General features: G+C 40.3%; 2 pseudogenes; one reads left to right on the top strand and one right to left on the bottom strand.

The window, feature by feature from the left end:
• The first annotated feature begins 1,025 nt into the window (after positions 1-1,025).
• Positions 1,026-2,923, top strand: LOC145392445 (uncharacterized; annotated as a pseudogene).
• A 17,496-nt stretch (positions 2,924-20,419) lies between these two features.
• Positions 20,420-20,540, bottom strand: LOC145392622 (5S ribosomal RNA; annotated as a pseudogene).
• Between the last annotated feature and the right edge of the window lie 3,999 nt (positions 20,541-24,539).

Below are 24,539 nucleotides of genomic sequence, written 5' to 3'. Positions count from 1 at the left end.
GATGTGGTGAATCGCGATTACGTCCAGCCAGAGGAAGAAATAAGTAGCAGTGATGAGGAGGTCCCTTCGCCCCGAAAAACGTGGTATGTGACATACCGTAAGGTAAGGGAAGGCCAGCCTGCTCCCCAACCACGTGCACAGCTATCTCTCCATCACGATTCTGATCAGGACGAGGATGAGGACGATGAGGATGACGGAGGCCTAGAACGTGATATCGCCGCGTGGTTGGGAAAGGAGAAAATATCACCACGTAGATCAGAAGGTGGGGCGAGACGACACCTACTATCCATTTCAGAGGCGGAGTTGCGCTGTTTTTCGCAAATATCTCCTAAGCGAATCGTTGGATCAGTATGATATTTCAACACAGTACTTTTGACATCCGGGCCTAATTTATGACCCTTAAACCATACTGCTACATATGTTACATTAGGAGTTTACTGAAGGATATTAAGCCTAATCCAGTCATCAAATCTAAGGTATTATACAAAATCGGACGAGTGCGACTGTGTGGGGTAGCTCCTCCACTAACACCCTGAACAACCCTCTGACCATTCCTTCCCTACCCCCCAATATCGCGTTCACCCCCTCCCCGTTTCCCTCTTCACTCCCAGTCACACCATCCCTCTCCCATCTTTGCACTTCCGTTTTCTTTTTTCATTCTAATTGCATACATAATATTTGAATATGAGAGTATGTATATACTTATCATACATTAGTAATATTATTTAACACAGTTACCTACTGTTGAGTGTGGCCATGAAAACCAGAGTGGGTGAAACGACCCTAAAATCATTGGCTAATTACGTTGTTATGGCCGTATCATTACCGATGTATCTACGGTTACCAAAAATACGAAGTCAGTTTTGTTTTTGGGCAACCAAATAAAATCGTTCATGGTTGCTTTATTTGTTCATCTTTTATTTTTAATAAGCAATTTATGCTTTCATTGAATATCCTCAGTCTCCCGTATCACTTCCCCCCCTCTCTGAGGTACCCCCCCCCTTCCCCTTCCCCTTCCCGAGGTTATGACATCAGCAGGTACAGGGGATAGATCATTGACTGTCGAGGCACGCCCACTAACAACAGTATCTACAATGTCTTCCCGTTGCCCCCGTGGATGCAGGACAGCTTCGTCTTGCCACTTTGTTCAAGAGGGAAAGCACCCGTGGTCGAACTTACATAAGTTTGAATAGGTGAGTACATAGTTTTGTCCATGTTTATAGTATATGTGCTGTGTTTCTTTGAATACGGCGGGCATAATAACCACCCACTTCACTTTATTTTGTTCGAGCATTTGCTAGACAATGGTATAAAAAGTAAAAATTACACCAAAAATATTCAATCGGTACTGTTGCTATATAACTGTAAAATAATGTTGGCAGAATCACTGAAAAAAAAATCATAATGATCTCATGGATAACAATTATACCAATTATTTTGGAGTCAATTATTTATAGGGGAGAACGAGGTCTCTGGCTGTGAAAGCAAAGTAAGATGCTGCTGGTTCATAAGGCATTATGCGAGTATTGATGTAATATACTTTCCTGTGTAAGTGAACTTGCTATCTATATCAAATTTTTTTCTGTTTTATGTTATGTGTACACGTTTCTTAACATATATAACAGTAAGGCAGACTGTATTATGTCGCAATGTCATATTATAGAAGAAATGCAAAATATTACAACACTGATCCTTATGCACACAGGCCTTACGAGCGAGTTACGACATCGTGGGCAAGAGTGTGTCAACAGTGAGGAGCATTGTCAGCAAAGCCGCCACATCCTCCCCTTCCACACCAGCACCACCGTCCACAACCTACACGGGATGCTTCGACAACTTTACTGTCGGTGCAATACGCCGCCACATCCACAGAAAGTTTTCAGAAAGACAACATTTCACACTCAGTGTCATATCAGCTGATCTGAAAACAGCTGGTATTATCCCCGAGGATACCTCTGAAGTAACAGTTTGGCGGATCATGCACACCATGGGATTCCGATACAGAGTGTCACAACGCAAGATGTATGTGAGGAAGGAATCGGTGGAGGTGGTGTGTCGTCGGATAGCCGCTCTCCGGGCTCTACAACGCCACCGGAAGGAGGGAAGAACGGTGGTGTATGTGGATGAGACATGGTTTACCACCAGGATGGGCCACAGTAGGGAGTGGGTGGATACCAATCAGGCTCCCATCAGCACCACCTACAGTCGTCAGGTACCACCTGGTGAAGGGGAGCGATTTGTGGTGGTCGCAGCTGGCACGGACGAAGGTTTTGTTGACGGTTCCTACCTGTGCTACCCAGCCAAAAGTAACCAGGGTGACTATCATGGGGAAATGAACGGAGAACTGTTCCAGCGATGGCTAACAACGCAGCTCCTTCCGTCACGGCCAAACCTATCGGTGCTTGTACTGGATAATGCACCTTACCACAGTCAGCTAACATAGGAGAGTCGATGCCCTACCACAGCCACCAGGAAGGCGGACCTCATCAGATGGCTGGAGCAGCACAAAATTTCCATCCCACCTGCTGCCACTCGCCCTGAGCTGCTGCTCCTTTGCCAGCAGAACCGCCCACAACCCCAGTATAAAATCGACGACACCATCCGTATGTGGGGCCACGAGGTCATACGGTTGCCACCTGGCCACTCAGAACTCAACGCCATCGAGCAAGTATGGGGCTGTATGAAGCGCCATGTGCACTCCACACTACAACGGTTTACCCGGACGGACCTACAGGATAGATTGGAGGAAGCCAGGCATATGGTACACAAGGACGTGTGGGCGGGGGCTGTTCAGCACTCCCGCAAATTTGAAGAAGAATACTGGAAGACTGACAACATACACGAGGGAGTGGAACCCATTATTATAAACATCGCCAGTGATGATGAAGATGATGACGTCTTCTTTGAAAGTGATGTTGAATAAATTTTGTTATATTGTTTACATAGTTTTATTCCTACAATATGATATATTGCTCCAACTTAATAAATGTAATGGAATGTATGTAATAGTATTTACAATAAAATGACGATGTATGTTTGTATATATTAATTAATATTACGCATCATATACAATAGAGCATTGGAGTTTATAATTTTGTAATAATATAAATAGAGACAGGTAAAACAATATATATCAACTGGACCATGTTCACATTTTAGGATGAATACACAGTATTGTAATAATAGTAATAACTTCTCCGAGAAGGTTCAGGCAACAAGTGATACAATTTGTAGTTCGTGATTTTCAATGGTTGACCATAAACACTGCAAACATATAGGCATAGCTTCTATTACATGTACGTAATTATCCTGATGTACAGTACTTTCTACGCGAAATACGACTTGCATCCATTGCAAATAATCATATCAATACGTGTACAACTACATAACATTCTTACATTATAATACAGTGCTGGGATAATGAGGGAGGGACACAAGAGTGATGAAGGAGGCGAGGAGCTCGGGGAGTATAGGAGGGATAACGAGGACGAGAAGGGGGAGAAGTAGGGGTAGTTAAGGAATAGTTTGGGAGGGTGTTAGGGGGGCAACACTTTCCTTCGAATGCGTCAACATGACTAGTCGACTTTCTGTTATTTTTCACGAGTAAACTCCTCACATAACATAAATAGCAATATGGTTTAAGGATCATAAATTAGGCCCGGATGTCAAAGGTAGTGTGTTGAAATACCATACTGATCCAACGATTCGTTTAGGAGAGATTTGCGATAAACAGCGCAACTCCGCCTCTGAAATGGATAGTAAGGTATGGTCAAATTACTTTGTCTGGGGAAGTGGCAAGTGGTGTGGTGGGATTGCTGGGAGAAAGGGAAAGTGTTGTGGCGGCAGCGCGGGGTGAAAGTGAGAGTGGTGTGGGGGTAGTGCGGGGTGAAGGGGCCAGTGGTGTGAGGGAGGCAGCACGAGCACATGGTGCTCGTAGGCCTAGGGAAGAGGAGGTTGAGTCACTCCCCAGCACTTCTTTCGCCCCTGAATATTCCCAAACTTCCTCCCCACAGCCCCAGGATGTGGGGAAAGGAAAGCAGGGGAAGGGAAAGGGTAAAGGAAAAGGGAGAGGGAAGAGAAGTGTGAGTGATGAGAGGCGCCGCTCTCCACCTCCCCAACCTCCCCCACCACCCTCACCTCCCCACCCCGACGAAGGGGACGATAGTGACGTGGCTGGAGACGGTGGTGTCACGTGGAACTGTGAGGATGGGAGTTATTTTACTCCCATCATTCACCCTTTCACTGAGGAGTGGCGGTCAGGTTGCACGGCTCCAGGTGTAAATGCTGGGTCGTCACGGTTAGATTTTTTCAACTTGTTCTTTGGTGAGTCGTTTGTTGGGCGCATAGTAGAACAAACCAATATTTTTTCACAATCCCAGCGCCTTGAAAGTGAACGCTTAGGAACCACAAGCAAGCATGCAGAACAGTATGACTATCCCGTGACTATTTTGGAGATGTTCCCATTTTTTGCCCTGGTAATCTTGATGGGTGTGGTGAGGAAAAATCAAATTCCTGCCTACTGGACAACGGACCCAATCATCCTCGCACCTTTCTTTGGAAAGGTGATGGGTCATAACAGATTTCAGTTTATTCTCGGCCGCCTCCACTTTTTTGATGCAGATGATCCAGCCAATGCAAATAACACCGATAAAATGAGGAGAATTAGGCTGGTATTTGATCATTTACGGGAAATGTTCCGCTCCTCATTTTATCCCTACAGAGACCTCGTCATAGACGAGAGTCTTGTGTTGTGGAGAGGCAATATTTCCTTTAGGCAGTACATACCCAGCAAGAGACACCGTTTCGGGTTCAAGATCTTTGTTATGTGTGACTGTAAGACTGGTTATGTGCAAGACATAGTCTTGTACACGGGCGCACAGACAGATACAATAGAAGATCGGAGTATAGGACTCTCTGGGGCCGTGGTGAAGACAATGATAGAAGAGTACCTTCATCGTGGTCATGTGTTGTACCTGGACAACTGGTACACTAGCCCTCTTCTCGCTAGGTTTCTCCACCAACACGACACCGGAGTCTGTGGTACAGTCAAGAGAAACCGTCGCCATATGGTCAAGATAGGGAGGAAACTTGACAAGAATGAGGTGGTTTTCTTCCAGGCCAATAACATCCTTGCAACCCTGTGGAACCACAACAGGGAAGTTTGCCTCCTATCAACAGTTCACAGCCCCCCGATGCACCGCACAGACTCTGTGGATCACTGTAGCGAGAGGAGGCGCAACGTATGGAAACCAGAGTCTGTACTTGCCTATAATCTGAACATGAGGCAAGTTGATCAGTCAGACTCGATGATTTCAAGTGTTGACTGTGCCAGGACCACGATGAAGTGGTACAAGAAACTCTTTTTCCACTTGCTCGACATCACGGTCCTGAACGCCCACTACCTGCACGCAATGACCACCGGAGTATCCGAGACCTTTGAGGGGTTTGTGAGGGAGCTGGCACGTGAAATAATCGCCCAGCATGCCCAGGACAGACCCCCACACCGCACCCGCGCCCCCCGTGATGCTCAGACTCCCCTACGTCTTGCAGGCCGCCACTACCCCAGCACAGTCCCTTCCGAACCAAACCGTCGTAAACCCCAGAGTCGCTGCCATGTATGTAGGCACTCGACAGTCAGACCATCCACGCAGAGAAAAGACACAAGATACGAGTGTGTCGAGTGCAATGTTGCGTTGTGCCTTCAGCCTTGTTTCAAGGAATATCATATTTTCCTACACTACTGAAACTGTGTGGGAAGGCGAAATGACGCTCATGATAATGGTAAGGCCAGTCAGTAGGTGCTAAGTCAAATATAAAGTTGAAACGGGTGTTATTTTTTTCAGAAAAGTAATGTATAAGATGAGAATTAGTGTAAGTGGAAAGAATTGTTATCAAAACTACACCCACTGTGTAAATCTGGTCAGTAAATATGTGATAGCAAGGAAATAAAGTGGAAACGGGTGTAATGTTAGCATGAATAAAACGTATAAGTTGAACATTACTGTAAGTTGTCATAATTGATGTCACGAGTACACCCACATTCTGGTCGGTAAGTATGTGATAGGAACTATATACAGTGGAAGATGTTGTAATGTTAGTAGTAAGGTATTTTATAAGTTGATTACTAGTGTAAGATGAAACAAATGATATCGCGATAACACTCCCTGTGTAAGTACGCGCAAATATGACGCTAAGTTCCATTATACGTTCAGAAATGATGTGATATCAATTATATCAATTGTTTACATGTGCAATGTTAGTGTAGAATTATTATACAAGTACAAAAATAGGTTGTAAGTTGAATTAGTTGTCGTAGCGACTTCACCATGTGTGTTATTATGCGCTATTATTACGCTATATATTTACGTAAGGCCTGAAATAATCTCAAAACAGTTCTATAAAGTTGAAAAGTGTATAATAATATTAGAAAAGTATTATGTAAGTAGAAAAAGCACAATACGAGTTGAAACAACAGTCACAGCGAGTTCACTCACTACGTAAATAAGCGCTAACATTACGCTAAATGTTATCAAAAGGCCTGTGAATACGTAAAAACAGTTCAATGAAATGTAAAATGGTATAATGTTATTGTTGAAGTATTATGTAAGTAAAAAAAATTATATGTATCATGATTTTAGAATGTTAGCGATTCATCGTGACCAAGTTGGCCGATTTTGCTTGTTTCGCACGATGGTACAATGCTTATTTCTGCTCTATTTTTGTATAAAATCCAATATACTCTTTTATAACATGTTTTTATGTTTGTAATAAATTCATTTCTACTTACTTTCATTGGTTTCCCAAACTTATAATACCATAGAAAACGTTTGAGGCTCACACCGCCTAGGGAGAACACGGGGCCAGGTGGGACCAAGGCATACCTGGTTAAGCTAATTAGGGACCCCGGGGACCACTTTCTTTGCCACCGGCCATTGTTTCTAACCAAAAGCGAAAGTTTAAGCAAAAAAAAAAAAAGGGTCGAAAAATGGCCGGGATTGGGGGGTACCAGTGGTCGAAAAGTGGCCGGGACGGGGCGGGTTAAAGCATCATCTTGAAAATGCCAAATGCCCAGAAATAGGCCAGGCTTTTTACGTGGATAATTTGCAAGGTGTTGCTGATACAGAGTCGGAAGCTTTGAAGGCTTATGAAGCAGCCAATTCCGAATGTGGGAAGGCAAATTTGCCGTTACAGAGCTGGAATACAAATTCACCGCTTTTGAGGAATAAAATACAAAAGGACTATCCAGATTCTGACATTCCTAAAATTCAAAATGTGTTAGGTCTTAACTGGGATACAACAGCTGATGTAATAAGTTTGAAACCAATTAAGTTCTCTGATGTCACTCTCACCAAGAGGTCCTTGTTAAGTCAGGTTTCCAAGCTATTTGACCCATTGGGATTTGTCAGTCCTATAGTTATTATGGGCAAATGTTTAGTACAGGAGGCTTGGCGAGAAAAGTTAGACTGGGACACTGAATTGGGTGAGACATATGTGGAACAATGGGAACAGATTAGAAAGGAGTTTGAAACTACATCAAGCATATGTATTCCCAGGAAAATAAACAGTAATGAGAAGTCTCACTTACACATATTTTGTGATGCTTCTCAAAGGGCCTATGGAGCAGTAGCTTATTGCGCAACAGGAGAGGATAGTAAGATTATAATGTCCAAAGCCAGAGTTGCACCAATTAAAGAAAGAAACCTACCTCAAATGGAATTGGCTTCCATAGAAGTAGGAACTAAATTGGCCAAGTATATAACCACAACTCTTGATACTAAGTTTGAGAATATTTACATATGGACTGACAGTGAGATTTGTCTTTACTGGATAGGGAAGGAAGACAGCAAAATTCCTTTCGTCCGTAATAGAGTGAAGACTATTAAGGAGCTGTCTTCCAAATTTAATTTCATGCATGTGTCCTCCAAACAAAATCCAGCTGATCTGCTCTCGAGAGGTTCGACCGTAAGGAGACTGATCAAAGATAATTTGTGGTTTAAAGGTCCTAAATGGTTACTCACTAAGGATTGACCTGAACAGAAACAGTACAGTATTGCCGAGGTTAGTGTAGTGAACTTGGATCCTGTAGTACCTGAGCCAGAAGTAATTGACATCAGCCGATTCTCGTCAATAAGACAACTTCTAAATACTAGTAAATTGGTTGTTGAATTTTTGAATAAGAAGGTGGGGTTTCAGAAATTAGATCCCCTAGAATACTGGCTGAAAAGAGTACAAAGAAATTCTTACGGGGAAACATAAACTTTTAGGCCAAGACACTGGAAAAGGGAATAAGCTGATGAAGAATTTAGGCTTGTTCTTAGATGGAAAAGGTCTGATAAGATGTCGAGGCCGATTGGTAAAGGCTGACTTGCCCATCCAAACCAAACATCCCATTTTATTACCTAAGAGTGGATGCTTTGTACAACTTATTATAAAGGAAGCCCATGATTCCACTCTCCATGGAGGTGTACTGCAGACCTTAGCCCAAATTCGGGAAAGGTACTGGATTCCTAAGGGCAGACAGGTTATTAAAAAATATCTCAAACTGCATCATTTGTAGGAGGTATGAGCAGCGACCTTATATCTACCCAGGACCACCAGCCCTACCGAAGGATAGGGTGAACATTAGTCGGCCCTTCCATATAAAAGGAGTGGACTACACAGGGGCTATAACTGTTACGGGTGAGGAAACTCCCCATAAAGTTTACATTTGTTTATTTACTTGTGCCTACACAAGGGCAGTCCATCTGGAATTAGCGGAAGACCTAAGCTCAGAGGCATTCCTCAATGTCTTTCACAGATTTGCCGCTAGGTCTTGTCCTGGCAAGTTAATAAGCGACAATGGAACTAATTTCGTTGGAGCAGCACCCTTACTGTTGAAACTAATGAACGACCCAAAGGTTAAGTCAGCGCTGGGAATCCGAAATTGTATTTGGCAGTTCACAGCTCCAAGAGCTCCATGGCAAAATGGATTTACCGAAAGAATGATTGGTATTGTCAAGAACTGCCTTAGGAAAACGTTACATAGAACTAAGATCACGAGAGAAGATTTAAGAACAGTAATAACTGAAATTGAAGCCAGGATTAATAATAGACCTCTGACTTATCAAGATGACACTAGCGACTCGCTAGAGGCCTTAACACCGGCTCACATGTTTTATGGCAGGAAGCTCCATCCGATGCCTTGTGTGGATATCCAGGAAGAAGTTGATGATCCTAATATAGAAAATAATGAATTAGGACAACATCTTCAGGAGGGATATCAACGTCTGAAAAGGGTGCTGGATACTTGGAATTGACATTGGAGCGAAGAGTATCTTTTGAGCCTACGAGAGAGGTTTTATGGCGCTCAAGCTGCCAGCAACAAATCAGTTTTTAACATAGGAGATGTGGTCTTAGTGAAGACTGAACAGCCAAGATCCCAGTGGCCATTAGCTAAAGTGATCTCCACACACCCAGATTTTAGGGGTGCTGAGACTCTTAAAAATAAAATGCAGGGGACATACCAGTATAAAAACTATTGATAAACTGGAACCCCTTGAGTTAGCAGCCACTCCGGATCCAGAGGATGGTGAAGATCAAACGGGTCAAGAGGCGCGACCTAGTAGGGCCGCAGCACAGGGTTCTCGAGAACTATGGAGGGAACTCTTGGCTAAGGGTCATATTACATGATACAACGTATCATTTTCTGCCGGCCCCAAAACTGTGGGAAATATTTTCCCCCAGAGCAGTTGCACTCTCTATTTTCATCATAGTTATCCCTGGTTAAAGGCAGAGGAAATATTGAGACCGTTGTTAATTATTCAAGCGGTTTTAATAACCCAGAAATTACGTTCTCTTTAATAATTCTTGTTACTGATAAATTAAATGCTACTGCATTTAACCCCCGTGGACAACTATACATTGTAAATACATGTAATTATGTGGTATTTTCCATTGACCTAAACTGCGTCTGCACGTTAGGTGACGTGGCAAGCAGGGAAAAATTCTCCTGTTAAGGCAGATGTGGAATTTAGATATTTACACAGTTAAAGGGAATATTTGGTGTAACTTTAGTTTAAGTAAAACTAAGATTAATTGTTAGATTTGCCCTGTACATATCATGATGTAATTTAACTGTATTTAATACTGTAAATAATTAATAGTTGGCAACCTACCATTCTATGAGGGAGGTGGGTCCTGCCGCACACCGCACTTTGTTCCAAGTCATTCTCAAGCTAGGTTGTACATAAGCACCATAGACGCTTGCTTGCAAAAGCAACTACACTAAGCAGCCTCATCGTCATCGGTTAACGATCACTCCCTCTTCACTAGCTAAGTAACCATTACGAATTGGCCAATTCAAGGGGGGATTAGCTATGAGACAGAAGAGAAATAGTTATTGTAGGTGAGTTAAGTTTTAAGTTACGTTTCGCCTAACTCTGTGAGACTTGTTTGATTTACTTAGACAACATTAGGGAAGAGTAACGACCTACGAGTTGTTTACCAAAAAATTCTTGCATAGCGGTGCCCCGGCAGGGATACCGACTTGTATACATTAAATATTTTTCACATTTGGTGCCAAGAAAGGGGGCCCCGATTTGTTTACCAGAACTATTAAACATTTTTCACAGCAAGTATAAGTGGCTGGGGAATGGCTGGGAGAAGGAGGGAGGTGAGAAGACAGGAAGAAATCAGTAGGACAGAAGTTGTGGAAGCAATGAAGAAAGTTAAATCAGGGAAAGCCCCAGGAATTGATGGAGTGTGTGGTGAAATGCTGAAGCATGGGGGAGAGATGATAGTAGAATGGATGTGGAAGATGTGCAGATTGGCCTGGGAGGAAGGTAGAGTCTCGGAGGATTGGAAGTCAGGTATAATTATTCCCTGGTACAAAGGAAAAGGGGAAAAAGAAGTGTGTGGTAATCATAGGGGCATTTGTCTTCTTAGTATAATAGGAAAAGTGTATGGTAGGATACTTATTGACAGAGTTAGGGAATGAACAGAGGAATTAGTTGGAGAAGAACAGGGAGGCTTTAGGAAGGGAAGAGGTTGTGTAGATCAGATATTCATTCTTAGATCTTTAGTGGAAAAGTTTCTAGAGAAGGGAAAGAAATTGCATTCGGCTTTCATGGATTTGGAGAAAGCATATGACAGGGTGGATAGACAAGGATTGTGGAAAGTGTTAAGAATATATGGAGTAGATGGGAAGTTGTTGAATGCTGTGAAGAGTATGTACGATGGTGCGAAAGCTGCAGTGCGTGTGAATGGTGAACTAAGTGAATTTTTCTCTTTGAAAGTTGGTTTGAAACAGGGATGTGTCATGTCTCCATGGTTGTTCAATCTGTACATGGATGGGGAAATAAAAGAGGTACAAGGTAGGGCAGTGGATGTTGGAGTGGCCCTGGTGAGAGAGGATAGTGTTTGGAAACTCCCTGTACTGTTGTTTGCAGATGATAATGTGTTGTTGAGTGAAGATGAAGGGGAGCTGCAAGGCTTGGTGGATGAGTTTGGGAGAGTGTGTAAGGAACGGAATCTAAAGGTGAATGTAGGGAAGAGTAAAGTGATGGTCTTTGAGAAATGTGAAGTCAGTGAATGTACAGCGAGGTCGGATGGTGAGGAATTGGAAAATGTGAGTACGTTTAAGTACTTGGGTAGTGTGATGAGTAAGGATGGAGGTTTGGAGGTGAAGTGCTTGAAAGGGTACAGCAGGGAAGAAAGGTTGCTGGTTCTTTGAAAGCAGTGATAAGAAACAGGGAAGTGAGCATGGAAGTGAAAAAGTTACTACATGACAGTATTGTGATACCAACTCTAATGTACGGAAATGAAGCTTGGACGTTGTTGGAAGGACACAAGTCAAGAGTGAGAGCAGTGGAAATGAGTTATTTAAGAGGAGCCTGTGAATTCACATGGAGAGACAGGCTGACGAATGAGGATATAAAGGAGCGTTGTGGTGTTGATGTGGATGTGATAGGAAGCGCTATGAGGAACACACTGAGGTGGTTTGGCCATGTGGAGAGGATGGAGGGTGAAAGACTGACGAAGAGAGTGTATGTGAGTGAGGTGGAGGGGGGAAGAGGGAGGGGGAGGCCGAGGATGAGATGGAGGGATGGGGTGGAGAGGTATATGAGAGAGGGGGGTGTGAGTTGGGAGCAGGGCAGTGAAATGGCGGGGGACACAGCGACTTGGAGGCAATTTGTTTTTTGGCCACCCCAAACGGGACTGAGACGTCTGGCAATAGATAGATAGATCTATACTAACCAAACAGCCCCTTAAATTAACCTTGTCCCATGAAACCACATTTCATAACACAAGTGGGGCCCTCCACCAATGTGTTTGACTGTTCATTGCGGGAACCTCCCATCCCTTAATATTTTCCACCTTGGTCAGCAACTCATCTTGAGGAGTAAGCCTTATACAAATAATGTATTTCACTGATAATTCCAAGTGTAGTACTGTGCTGTAATTAACCTACGGGTTTCAGCACTTGTTGGCAGGCTGGCTGCATGGTGTGTGGTGAGCCGCAAGTAATTTTCAAAACTGCAATGAATCACTATCCTTAGGAAGATGTGCCAATAAGCCATATAACTCAGAATGGGACTATTTCTTGAAACTGCCGAATAATCAGATTTGCCGAGACGGATGCCAAAAGAATGGAATTTTACAGCATTTGATAGGGGCCATTTACATGTAAAAAACTGTATTTCTTATTTTTTGCCTGTGGCTACTACTATAGTTGTTGGATTACAGGACCGACTATTCATTTATGTTTATTAGCATAGGATTAAAGATTTGAGATGCCACTGAGCCTATTTGATATTTATTTGCAGATTTGATACTGTAATCTGTGTGCTTTACTGTATACAGTATGTATTAAATATACTTATCCTGCAGATTCAAGAAAGATGTCTACAGTTTCAGACTGGGACAATAATGCTGTAGCCCCTTGGCTTCAGTCTATTGATCTTGAAGATTATACAGCTAAATTTATTGGTATGCATTAACAGGTAGTATTTTCTCCCTTGCAGATAGTGGTACAGTATGTCAGCCAAGGTCTGTTATAAGTTAAACTGTCCTCTCTGTCACTTTCCAAATTACAATTTTTCACAGTATGTTAAGCACTTAAAATTATTTCATGAACATGAGAAAAATTTCACCATAGCTTGTCACATCCCAGCTTGTAATAAAATTTTTAAAACAGTACAAAACTATCAGAAACATAACTTAAGGAATCATGGGACAGTCTCTTTCTTTAACCTTCCTCAGTTTTCCCCTTCCCCTGTGCTGGTACCTGCACAAGGAAGAGATGCTGAACTTAGTGATATTGCAGATGACAATACTGATGAAGAAATGGAAATATCCACTAATATCAAAACCAAAGATACATATGACACTGATACCCGGTACTTTCAGGAAACATTTTGCTACATTTATCTTGGGTATAAAAGAAAAACATATGCTCCCTGATATAGTACAAGATTCCCTTATTTCTAAAGTAAATTTTCTTATCAAAGTCATTAATTGAGAAAGGGCTTGCTGAACTCGGTGCCAGTTCATCAGATTCAGAAACATTTTCTAAACTTATGGATCGGGGAACAATGTTGAATCAGAATATTCTGAAATTTGATTCCAAATTTAAGACTTGTAAAAGAGCATTTTCCATTTGTAGCAGCAACAGAATATGTTTTAGGAAGCCATGATAAAGATTCAAAATTTCATTACATTCCCATCATTGACTTAATGAAAACTATATTATCAAGAAAAGATGTGATTCATGTACTACAATCAAATGTGCACTTAAACCTTGATGTTGGTGTACTATATGACTGTTGTGATAATACTCTGTTTAATCATGGTGATGATAATGCATCCATACTTCTTCAGCTTCATCTGTATCTTGATGAGTTTGAGTTATGCAATCCCATTGGAGCCAAGTGTGGGAAGCATAAACTTACTGCAGTGTATCTTACAATTGGAAATCTACCAGTAAGGTACAGGATTAAAGATAATATGATATTTTTGTGTTTACTTGCAAGACACAAGTTCTTGAGGCTATATGATCCCACTTATGAAAAAGTGTTTGAGCCTTTGTTAAATGACTTGCATTCTCTACAGAAAGGAAAAAATATTTGTGTTAATGGATCAGAACAGGTCAAGCTTATGGCTAAACTTCAGGTCATACTGGGGGATCATTTGTCATCACATGCCCTTGCTGGGTTCCAAACCCATTTTAATTCAGGCAATATTTGCAGGTTTTGCACAGTGAAATATTCAGACTTCAAAAACATTGTTGCATTATGTGAACTTAGAGAAAGATCTGAGGAAATTTATCATCATCAAATAAAATACATAGATGAAGATCCTGCATATGCTGCATTGTATGGGCTAAAATCTAGATGTGCTTTCTCCAAATTTGACTATTTCAGAGTTACTGATGTTTTCCCTCCAGATGTAATGCATGATTGTTTAGAAGGAGTGATACCTGTTACAATCTTTCATGTTCTCAAATCACTTCATTCTCAAAATTTCATAAGTGTAAATGATCTAAATACATCTCTCAGTCAACTAAGATTTCCTTGTAACAAGCCCAATTTATTCCCAGATACATTTTTTACTGGAGGAAAAATCACTGGTAGTGCTGCACAAAAACTAGATTTTTTTCTACTACTTCCTCAGCTCCTAAATCATAATATTGTCAGCGACACAGCAGCTTGGGATGTGTATTTAAAATTAAGGATTTGTATGGATTTCATTCTCAGTCCTGTTACTGAAAAGGAATCTTTGCCATATTTTGCCAGTTTCATTGAGTTATATATCATGAAATTCAAAGAAACTTTTGGTGAAGAATTCCTAATTCCTAAGCACCACTATATTATGCATTATCCTTCACTTATAGGTAAATTTGGTCCTTTGAGGAATCTGTGGTGCATGAATTTTGAGGCAAAGCAACAGTACTTCAAAAAGTTGGTGGTAAATACTAGAAATTTTATCAATGTCACACATGTGGAGAGGATGGGGGATGATAATTGGGTGAGGAAGGTGAGAAGTGTTAATATTGGGGGTGGGGTTATGAGGGATAGACCGAGAAAGACATGGGACGAGGTCATTAAGTGTGACCTTAGGGTTAAAGGAATGAACAGGGAGGCCGCCATTAGGTGACCAAGGCCGACATATGCAAGCATGTTGGAGCCTTTAAAAACGAAACGAAAACGAAACATAAATGGCTGAGAGACATCAGATGAGACTTTCTCATGCATTAGCATCAACTAAATTTCTTTCTGTAGGAACTGAGCCACAAGCAGCCATTAAAACTATCACTTTTGATTGCTTTCCCCAGACATTAAGAATGAGTATTCAGAAGATTGGGAAACCAATAATGTGTAACACTATGATATCAACTATAAAATCTTTGAAAGTTGATGGCATAACATTTAGCATTGACCCAAACACTTGCTATGTATTAGATTTTATTTTAGAATGGCCATGTTTTGCCCAAGTAAAGCACATGGTGCATGTTGATGAAAAGTGGTACCTTTGTCTTAAAATATACTTTCCTGTCCAGTTTGTACACAGTGCTCATGCATATGAAGTGGAATGTCAGCCTTCCTGGATTATTGTATCTCCTCATGAACTTGTAGACACCCACAAACATAGACTATATAGGGCAAATTCTAAGACATATCCCTACATGGTGTTCAATGTGACTAAATTCAACAAGGATTTTTAATTCAATATTATGTGGTACACTGCATTTCTGAATGTGTTAACAGGTGTTAATGGTTATAAATCTGTTTTCAGTGTAGATTTAGCATTGTACTGTTATTTGTTCAAAATTCTTTAAACAGTATGGCATATGATTTATTCCTTGTAATTCTTGTGAAAATTAATCCTATTTATTTATTTTCCCTCAAAAATCCTACTCTGTTGCTTGAGCACAGCCATGCTCAGCTCACACAAAAACATTTGAGATTTCCATTGTTTCCTTGTAATTCTTAACATTTATTCACTCATCACTTCCATGGGACACCTCCATGGCACACCTCTATAAGCCATTATGTAAACTACTGTTCCTTTTTCCATTTGGTCTATGTTGACCAAAAAGTATCCATGATTCCTTGGTTTGGTGAGTCATATCCCTTGATAAATTGCTAACTCTGTTCACTTATTTTCTAAAGAAAACAAGATAAAAGGAAGAAAATTGTTGAAGCTGACAGAAAACATGGTTGAACAGCTTGTTCCTTTAATTGGGGACAGAATTACTTTCCTTGATGAACTTGACATTCTTCGTGCAACTGTGGGACATGAGGCACACACAGCAAATACAAACACCATACACCCAAATGCTGCCATGCAGTATGCCCCAGAGCCACAGACTGCTGAGCCACGCAAGACAGAACCATGGACTACTGAGCCACACACCACAGAACCACAGACTGCTCAGCCACACACCACAGAACCAAGGACTGCTCAGCCATGCACCACAGAACCACGGACTGCTGAGCCACACACCACAGAACCACGGACTGCTGAGCCATGCACCACAGAACCACGGACTGCTGAGCCATGCAATGCAGAACAACGAACTGCTGAGCCCCTCGCCACAGAAACACGGACTGCTGAAACCACCCACCAAGAGGCAAGTGGCTGTCATATTGCTTGGAATGATCTCCAGGGTTATAAGTAAGCAGGATTGTTATGTATGTGGGTACTACAGCACCTGCTGAATTGATATAAATCATATAGAATATACTTGTACAGTATATTTCTTCAATTTTGCAAACAAAGGAATCATGAAATCATTATTATATAAAAACTTCAATATCTTGTAAGCATATAATTATGTTACGCAGTTATATTAATTATCAAAATTCAAAGACTTTTTCAGTCATGTGTGAAGTGGTATGACAGTATAATGTATATGTTTTAGGGTTCCAGTCCTTCCCCCTCTAGTAAGAACAGTTCTGCAAACACACAACGTCCAGAGGACTTCTTGCCTGGGCGTGCCTATCGTAAGATGGTTATTGATGCCATCACTGATGACCTTCAAAAAAGGAGTATTTTGTAAGTATATGCTATGCAGTGTTGTATTGTTAAACTTTTGGGAGCTATCTTTTTTTTGCAGAATTTGTACAGTACCCTGTACAATATTGCACTGCACTGTACCACTATTTGTGCCTCTTGAATTTGTCACTTGTCATAAGTAAATTGACATCAAAACTTAAGATCTTAGTGGCTCTCATCATATAAGCTATTTCTCCTTGCCTTTCAGTAGTGTTGGTGCTTTCCTCTTCAAGCCTTAATATCATACAGCCATATAATTAGAGAAAGATAGGATGTATGGTACCATAATACCGTAGTTCATTATTCCAGTGTTCCAGTATTGTTTCCTGTAGAAAACTATAATAATTTAAAATTATTCCATATATGTGTAATTTAATATACAGTTGTCATGTAGTAAAAAAATATCAAATTTCAGGACACCATCTAAGAGAGGTTACCCAAGTATCCTAGCTGCTCTCTTCAAGGAATACCCTTATATTGGTCATATTGTAAGTTAATACTGTATATACTCTTTAAATGTTGTATAGTGCTACATACTATAACATAAAAAATTGTACAAACTAATATCAGGTGAGCATTTATGGTGCCCTGCTGAAATATGCAAGAAATACAGACATATTATAGGTTTTAAGTCATGGCAACTTGGTTCATAGCTTTTTTAAAAGGCATATAGAATTTAAAGGTTTATTACTATAATATATAAAAACCAGTCCAGAATATGAGTGAATGACAACAAAATATGAATTGTTTCTATGTTCATATCATCCATCTCATCCAACATCATTGTCTTTCAACAGCCGCTCCCTCTGCATTTCACCTCTCTCTCATGCACTCCTTTAGACATTCTATCTCTCCTCAAGGTGAAATGGAGTTAATTCAGGCATCTCTCATACATAAAGAGCAAAACTTTTTGCATGTTTTTGTGTGTTTTTTTTTTTACCTACTTATTGATGTCAAAGTGGTGTCAAACAGAAGGTTTCTACAGAGTTATGACTTACAATATACACACACACACACACAGAAAGACTTCTCTCTTTTATGGTATATATCCAGGATCAATTGAATAACCACATATGAAATACTGTGGCTAAACCATTCTAAAATCTGATGTCTTGTTACCATTTGCAGGATTGCTGGAAAGGTTCTTTAAGAAACAAGATGAAGACTGTTAGGGGTCCATTTCAGTCTGACGCTATCCAGTATCTTCAGAATAAATTTGGAGGCCCTGGCCGAGCAAGATCAGGCAAAAGAAAAGTAGCTAGCGAAGATGATAGTCAAAGTCTTAGAAAGCGCATTAAGCCTCAGGTAATACAAACAAATTTATTCTGAATCAGTCATGCCAAGTACAGAACCTGTAATATCTTCATATGTCATGCACTAATTTTTAAATTATGACTCGCAATAATAATAATTATATAATTGCATTTGTAGCCTTGTAGATAGTGTCATATGAGAATGGAATCCATATAATGCATGTAATTTTGTCCTTCTTCTGTAGATGCAAAGAAATACATGGACAGTACTTATCGCATCATGTTACAGTAGTATAATAAAAACTCCCTTTTTCAGATTGGTCCCAAACAACCAGAAGAGGATAAGGCAACAATACGCAATCACTTGGACATTCTTCAAGCTGAGGCAAGAATGAAAAACTGACCAAGATAACAACCTCATATGCAGGAAAATGGATAGAACCTTTGCATACAGGCAGAAGATGGTTTACAATTCTTCTGTATCAGAAGATGTTCTTGCAGTTTTTCCTGCTCTAAAGAACAGAAGCTTTGTAAGTACTGTACAATATTAGTTATATACTTATCCTAAGTTTTCATCATAATCTCTAAAACAGTGTGTCCTCATGGGAAATCTATGGCCATTGCTGAAGCAGATTAGTATTAATGTCCACAGTTCTTTATCTTGGGTTAAAAATTGCAACTCTTTTTGCAATCTTTCTTAATTAGAGCTAGAAACATTTCATTGCTGCAACATATTTATTTCACGTTTCTTTTCTATAAACGGAGGCTATACGTCCATATTTATTCTTTAAACAATAACAGACTAAAGGTTTTGGAGCCAGGGATTTCTATGTATCTGTTGCAGTTGGGAATTCTTTCAACTACTATGTATAGTATGAATAGTATGTATGTATGCATAGTATAAGCAGTTATGAAATTATAGTTATTACAGTGTTTAACTTTAACTGTACTTTATTTTAGCTAGCAGATGAAGCTAAGCAGCATGGCATCATAAGTCCTGATGAATCTACATGGAACAAACTAAGCTCTTCACTCATAGATCTGATGAACATCACAAAAAACAGGTGCAAGAAGTTCAAGTTGTATTATTCCACATATCTTGAGGACACTGAGAGCACTCTCAGTGAAGACAAAAAAAAGAGGTTTGTTAATAATTTGTCTTCTTATTTTATAGTTTCTTGGTAGGAAACAACTTACTTTCTGGCTGTGCCACTGGGTAAAATTAAGCCATGATTTAATTTAAACCAATGAACTCACATCAAAAGTAAGAAACAAAAACCCTTGCTAGACCTTCTTGTAATTATCTTGTCAGCTTAGTGATTTTTTTTTCATTTTTTTTCCCTCTAACCCACTCTTGAATATTCGTTTCTTGCAAATTTATTGCAGTTTATGTTAATTTTAGTCATTGCTATTACATTTCAGAAGCTGGCTTGGTATTTACAATGCTGATCCTTCCTTCCCTCTTCAAACATGATGATGAACTACTTTTTGTTCATAGGGTTGAGGTAACATTAATTAGTTATAAGTTGTTAAATATATTATTCCTTATAATTTTGCCATATGAACTATTATAAGTGTATCAGTTCATTTAGAAATAAAACAACCATAAACACAACAGTCTTGATGTTAGACTATTTGCCCAAAAAGACAAGCTGCAAAATTCACACACAAACACACACTCTTCTTTTCCAATATACTAGTACTGTTTACAAAACATTTGTCATGAGGATTATGACCTCAAGTCTTCTACATAAGAAATTGTTTCTTATCCATGTTTTCAGAGTATTAAGTCACCTGCTCCTGTACTTGTGGCTGGTGCAGATGGGTATCAGCTGCACATTGATGGGAACCCAATCCTATCAAGAAAAACTAAAAATATAACTAGTGCTATAGTAGCATTATTCCAGTCATACTGGGTGTTTGCGTTGGAGTATCCATCTGAGCTTCGGAAAAAATTGCTCTTTATTGAACGATTTGTGTTTAGGCATAATAATAATGTTCCAGGAACTGTATGCCATTTTCATCATTGCCAGACGCCATGTATCCCAAACGGGGTGGCCAACGGCTTAGAGTTAACTGTTTTACAGGGAGGGGCACTAATCCTCCATCAACCCCACTTTGACACGTAGGGATGCCAACAGCATCTGGTGTTCCCAGGCGGTCACCCATCCAAGTACTAACCAGACCCAACGTTGCTTAACTTCGCTGATTGGACGGGAAGCGGTGTACTCAACGTGGTATGGAACTGTATGCACCTGGGCAAAAAAACTTAGCATGTATTGTTAGGTAGGCCGACATCATTTTGTTCATGATATCTGATTGTTCTGTGGCCCTCCAGTCAAGGTTTAATCTCAGAGGTGGCCAGTAGTTTTCAGCCACATTGACACTACCAGGGGCTGTTTTTTTTTTTTTTTTTTTTTTTTTCAACACTGTATTGATGCCTAGCCTCGGGATCCTACACTCGGGGATGGACAAATGGGATTGGATGATGATGATGATATATATGTATACTGTACGTAGCTTTTTTAGACCGTTACTGAATGACCATGTGTAAGTGAGAATATTATTTTAGTGGATAAGGAGTTTGCTGAATTTGAGTTTATTTGTATGTACTAGCTCTTTACCTAATCTGTTCTCCTAGCAATGGGTATGGATGTATACTTGACACATTTAATTTCGTATATAGGTTATTTTTCTTATGCAGTAAAAGTCCAATTATCCAGCAACCTATTTCTGGTAAAACTGAAATTTTGGCAGTTATGAGAATTTGGTTCTTCTTCTTTTTTTTCTTTGTGAGGGAGACTGTTGGTAAAATAATAGATAAGTATACAGTACCCTTTCCAAACACATTAGTGATAATCTAAGTAGTGATAAAAGTGTTACAGGGTTAAGTTGGTAGTTATTTTGATTATTTGACTATTTAGATTTTTCGGCATCTGGGCCCCATGGATGCTGGATTATTGAACATATACTGCAAAAGTATTTATTACGATATTTAGAATTAATTTTAAGTTTTGTGGATAGTATTATTATGATGACTGCAAAATGACCTAGAGTTAAGGGACTGAGCAGAGATGCTGAACATGACCAACGAGCCTGGAGAACCACCATCAGGTGAATAGGGCCGACACATGCTTGCATGTATGAGGTCTTTCAAAGTGAAAAAATGTTTATCTTTATATATGAATCATGACAGTTTTGTGGATAGTGTTCTGTATATTATGAGGATTACTACTTTGTTATCATAAGTCATGTGGCATTATTATAGAATTTGAAATATTTACAGTGTGTTTATAGTTTACCAAATTAAATATGTATGATGTGACTAAATTTCATTCCAATTATTATTTTGACTTATTCCATGTTTGAAGAGTGATAATACATTTTTTATGAATTATAATGTACTATTATTACCCTGATCAAATGGCATTTAATTTGTGGGGAATACGCGGGGTAGGGATGGGTTATATGGGAGGTGGGGGTAAAGTAAACCATAAATTTACCCATTATGGAGTGTCTTGATAAATCTCAATACCCATGCCATCACATGCCGTGTCTTCACATAAGAACCATATCGGTCCCAATTCAATATGGCAGGAAGGGTTTCTGATATTGGCAATGACTGGGTCTCTTCTAGAAGACAATCCACGGTGGCGTCCCCAACTGCCTCAAATGGGCCATTTTCCGGCCACATTTTTTCTTGAGGTAGCCATGTGGGCTCACCTCAACACAAAGAGGAACTTATTAAGGATGCATGTGACGTCTCTCTGCAAACCACATCACTGGGGTTGTCCTTTGTAGACACATAACGAAATTCAGCATCAGGGAGTATTATTCATCAATTCTGTTCTGAACATACACAGGCAACGGTTTTTTACTAGACAACCACTATAGGGTTATCTGGCTATCCGTTCAGAGGTATATGTTCTCTATGCCTAACTCGTCCACATAGGCCTCATAAATATACTTAGCGAGATGAGCTGCTAGCATAACAGCAGTTAGTTCTAATTTTGGTATTGTGAGGGGTTTAATGGGTGCTACTTTGGCCTTTGCCATGGCTAATCTACTTCTTCCCTCACTAACTAAGTAGGTTGCTACACCATAAGCAGTGGTGCTTGCGTCACTAAATAGATGCAGCGTGACCTTTTTACTATCAGTGACTTGGCGGGGAAATACAATATTGGTACTGTTAATCATATCTTTATATATCCCCTGCCATTCAGCCTCCATATCTTCTGGTATGGGAACATCCCACCCACATTCAATACGCCATAGATCTTGCACAAATTTTCTTGCACGGATGGTCACCGGCAATAATACTCCCAGAGGGTGAAACACACCTGCAGTTATGCTCAACACCTCACGTTTTGTCACTATTGTGGGTCTACTTTAGTCTTCCTTGACCTGCAACATATCCATATCAGTTAGCCAATTAATGCCAAGTACTTTTACCTTGTCCTGAACTTCAGAAGCCAAACCCTTTAGGTGGAGTAGCTTCTGCAATTTCACGCTGTTTATTACCCACTCTCTTAAGGACAAATTGGCACTTGAAAATACGCTCAGGGCATCCCAACACAATTGTTATAAAGCATCCTCATCTTCTTTGGTTCCTTGCAAATTGTCAATATACAACCCTTTCCTTAATTTATCAAGCAAGGCCTTATCCTCCTGAACCCCTGATAAATGTTTTTGTATGGTGGCATTCAAGAGGAATTGGGAACAAGTGGCCCCAAACAATACTGCCTTGACCCTGTATATCAAGTAAGGACTATTTAGATTTAAAGGTTCAACAGGCCAAAAAAAACCTAGTGGCATCCCTGTCCTTTTCAGATAACCCCATCATAAGAAATGCCTTCTCGATGTCACTCACCCAGGCAAAACGATGACACCAAAAGCGTAACAATATCTGCATGAGGTCATTAACCAAAAATGGGCCTGCATGTAAGCAGTCATTCAGACTATAATATGCCCTCTCACGCTCTCTAGCTGAACAATCAAACACTATCTGGTGTTGCTAAGCTATCTTTAGTGACACAATGATGAGCTAGAAAGTGTACAGGATGGTCAACCAGACTCTTGTCCTCCACCTTTTCTGTGAATGCTCTTTCTGGCTGGTCCTGGATGACTTTATTGTACTGTTTGCAATAATTGGGATCTTTTATGAATTTATGCTGCAAACCTCTTAATCTGCCCAAGGCTAACTTAAAATTATCAGGTAACTTATCAACGTTTTCTTTCCCCGGTAATTCCACAATATATTGTCCCTGTTCTTTGGAATATTGTACCGTTTCATAGAAGTTACCTAATACCTTCTCTCCCTTCTTATCGGTCTCATTAGGACAAATACCTATGTGATCTAAGTCCCATAGAGCTGTCAGATCCTTGATTTCTGGAGTAGTATTCCTGCTATCAATATTTGCTAACTCCATTATCGGATCTACTGCCAGTTTCAGAACAGTTACCAGCTCTACATGAGTATATTCTTCTGACTGATAAGTGCCACTCAGTGTATAACCATAAATTGTGGGTAACAAAATTATGCCTCCTTCCCTTATATAGCCCGCGTGTACAAAGTGATAATAAAAGTCCGCCCCAATCAGCAGTTCGACCATATTCCCACTAATGACACTTGGATCTGCTAACTTGTAGCCCCGAGTCTTCAGATGCCGCACATTATGTTGCAGTCCCTTCCCTGGATTATAGTTAGGTAGTTCGTCTACAGCCACTGCCCTCAACTTGCGCACTTTTCTACGATGGCAGTAAAATAACTCCATTACCTCATACTCATTACTACCCCTAAAGCCAGTAAATCCTTGCAGTTGTAAACGTTCCTTTCTCATCTTGTTTACCTTCATGTTTGCTAAACTTCATCTTAGAACAAAGGTACGTTGCGAGCATTGATCTTTACAATCCTAACCTTGTTCTGCTGGCCCGTTTGAGTAACCTATGGAATCTGAATCGTTGGCAGCAACTCTGCATGACACGAAGCCACAGCAATTATCACTGTTGGTTCTTGGGTTACTGTTTATTCATGGGGTTCAGAACAAGAAGTCGGACACAAACTGTTAGAGTGTCTCTGCTGGCAATGTCGGGATGGCATTACTTTGGGATTTGTACAACCCTGACTACCATGATCTGCAGACAAACACCTGACACACAGCTTCAACTGCTTGCTCTCTATAATTTTGCCTTCTTTGTTTTATACTTTGCACACCTAGCCCCAAAATATCCTGGTTTAAAACACAATCTACA

The sequence above is a fragment of the Coenobita brevimanus genome, chromosome 22, assembly GCF_032717465.1.
Source record: "Coenobita brevimanus isolate Jiangsu-jjx chromosome 22, ASM3271746v2, whole genome shotgun sequence".
NCBI classification, from domain to species: domain Eukaryota; kingdom Metazoa; phylum Arthropoda; class Malacostraca; order Decapoda; family Coenobitidae; genus Coenobita; species Coenobita brevimanus.
Note: the sequence above shows the minus strand (reverse complement) of the source record. Positions and strands in the feature narration are given on the sequence as shown.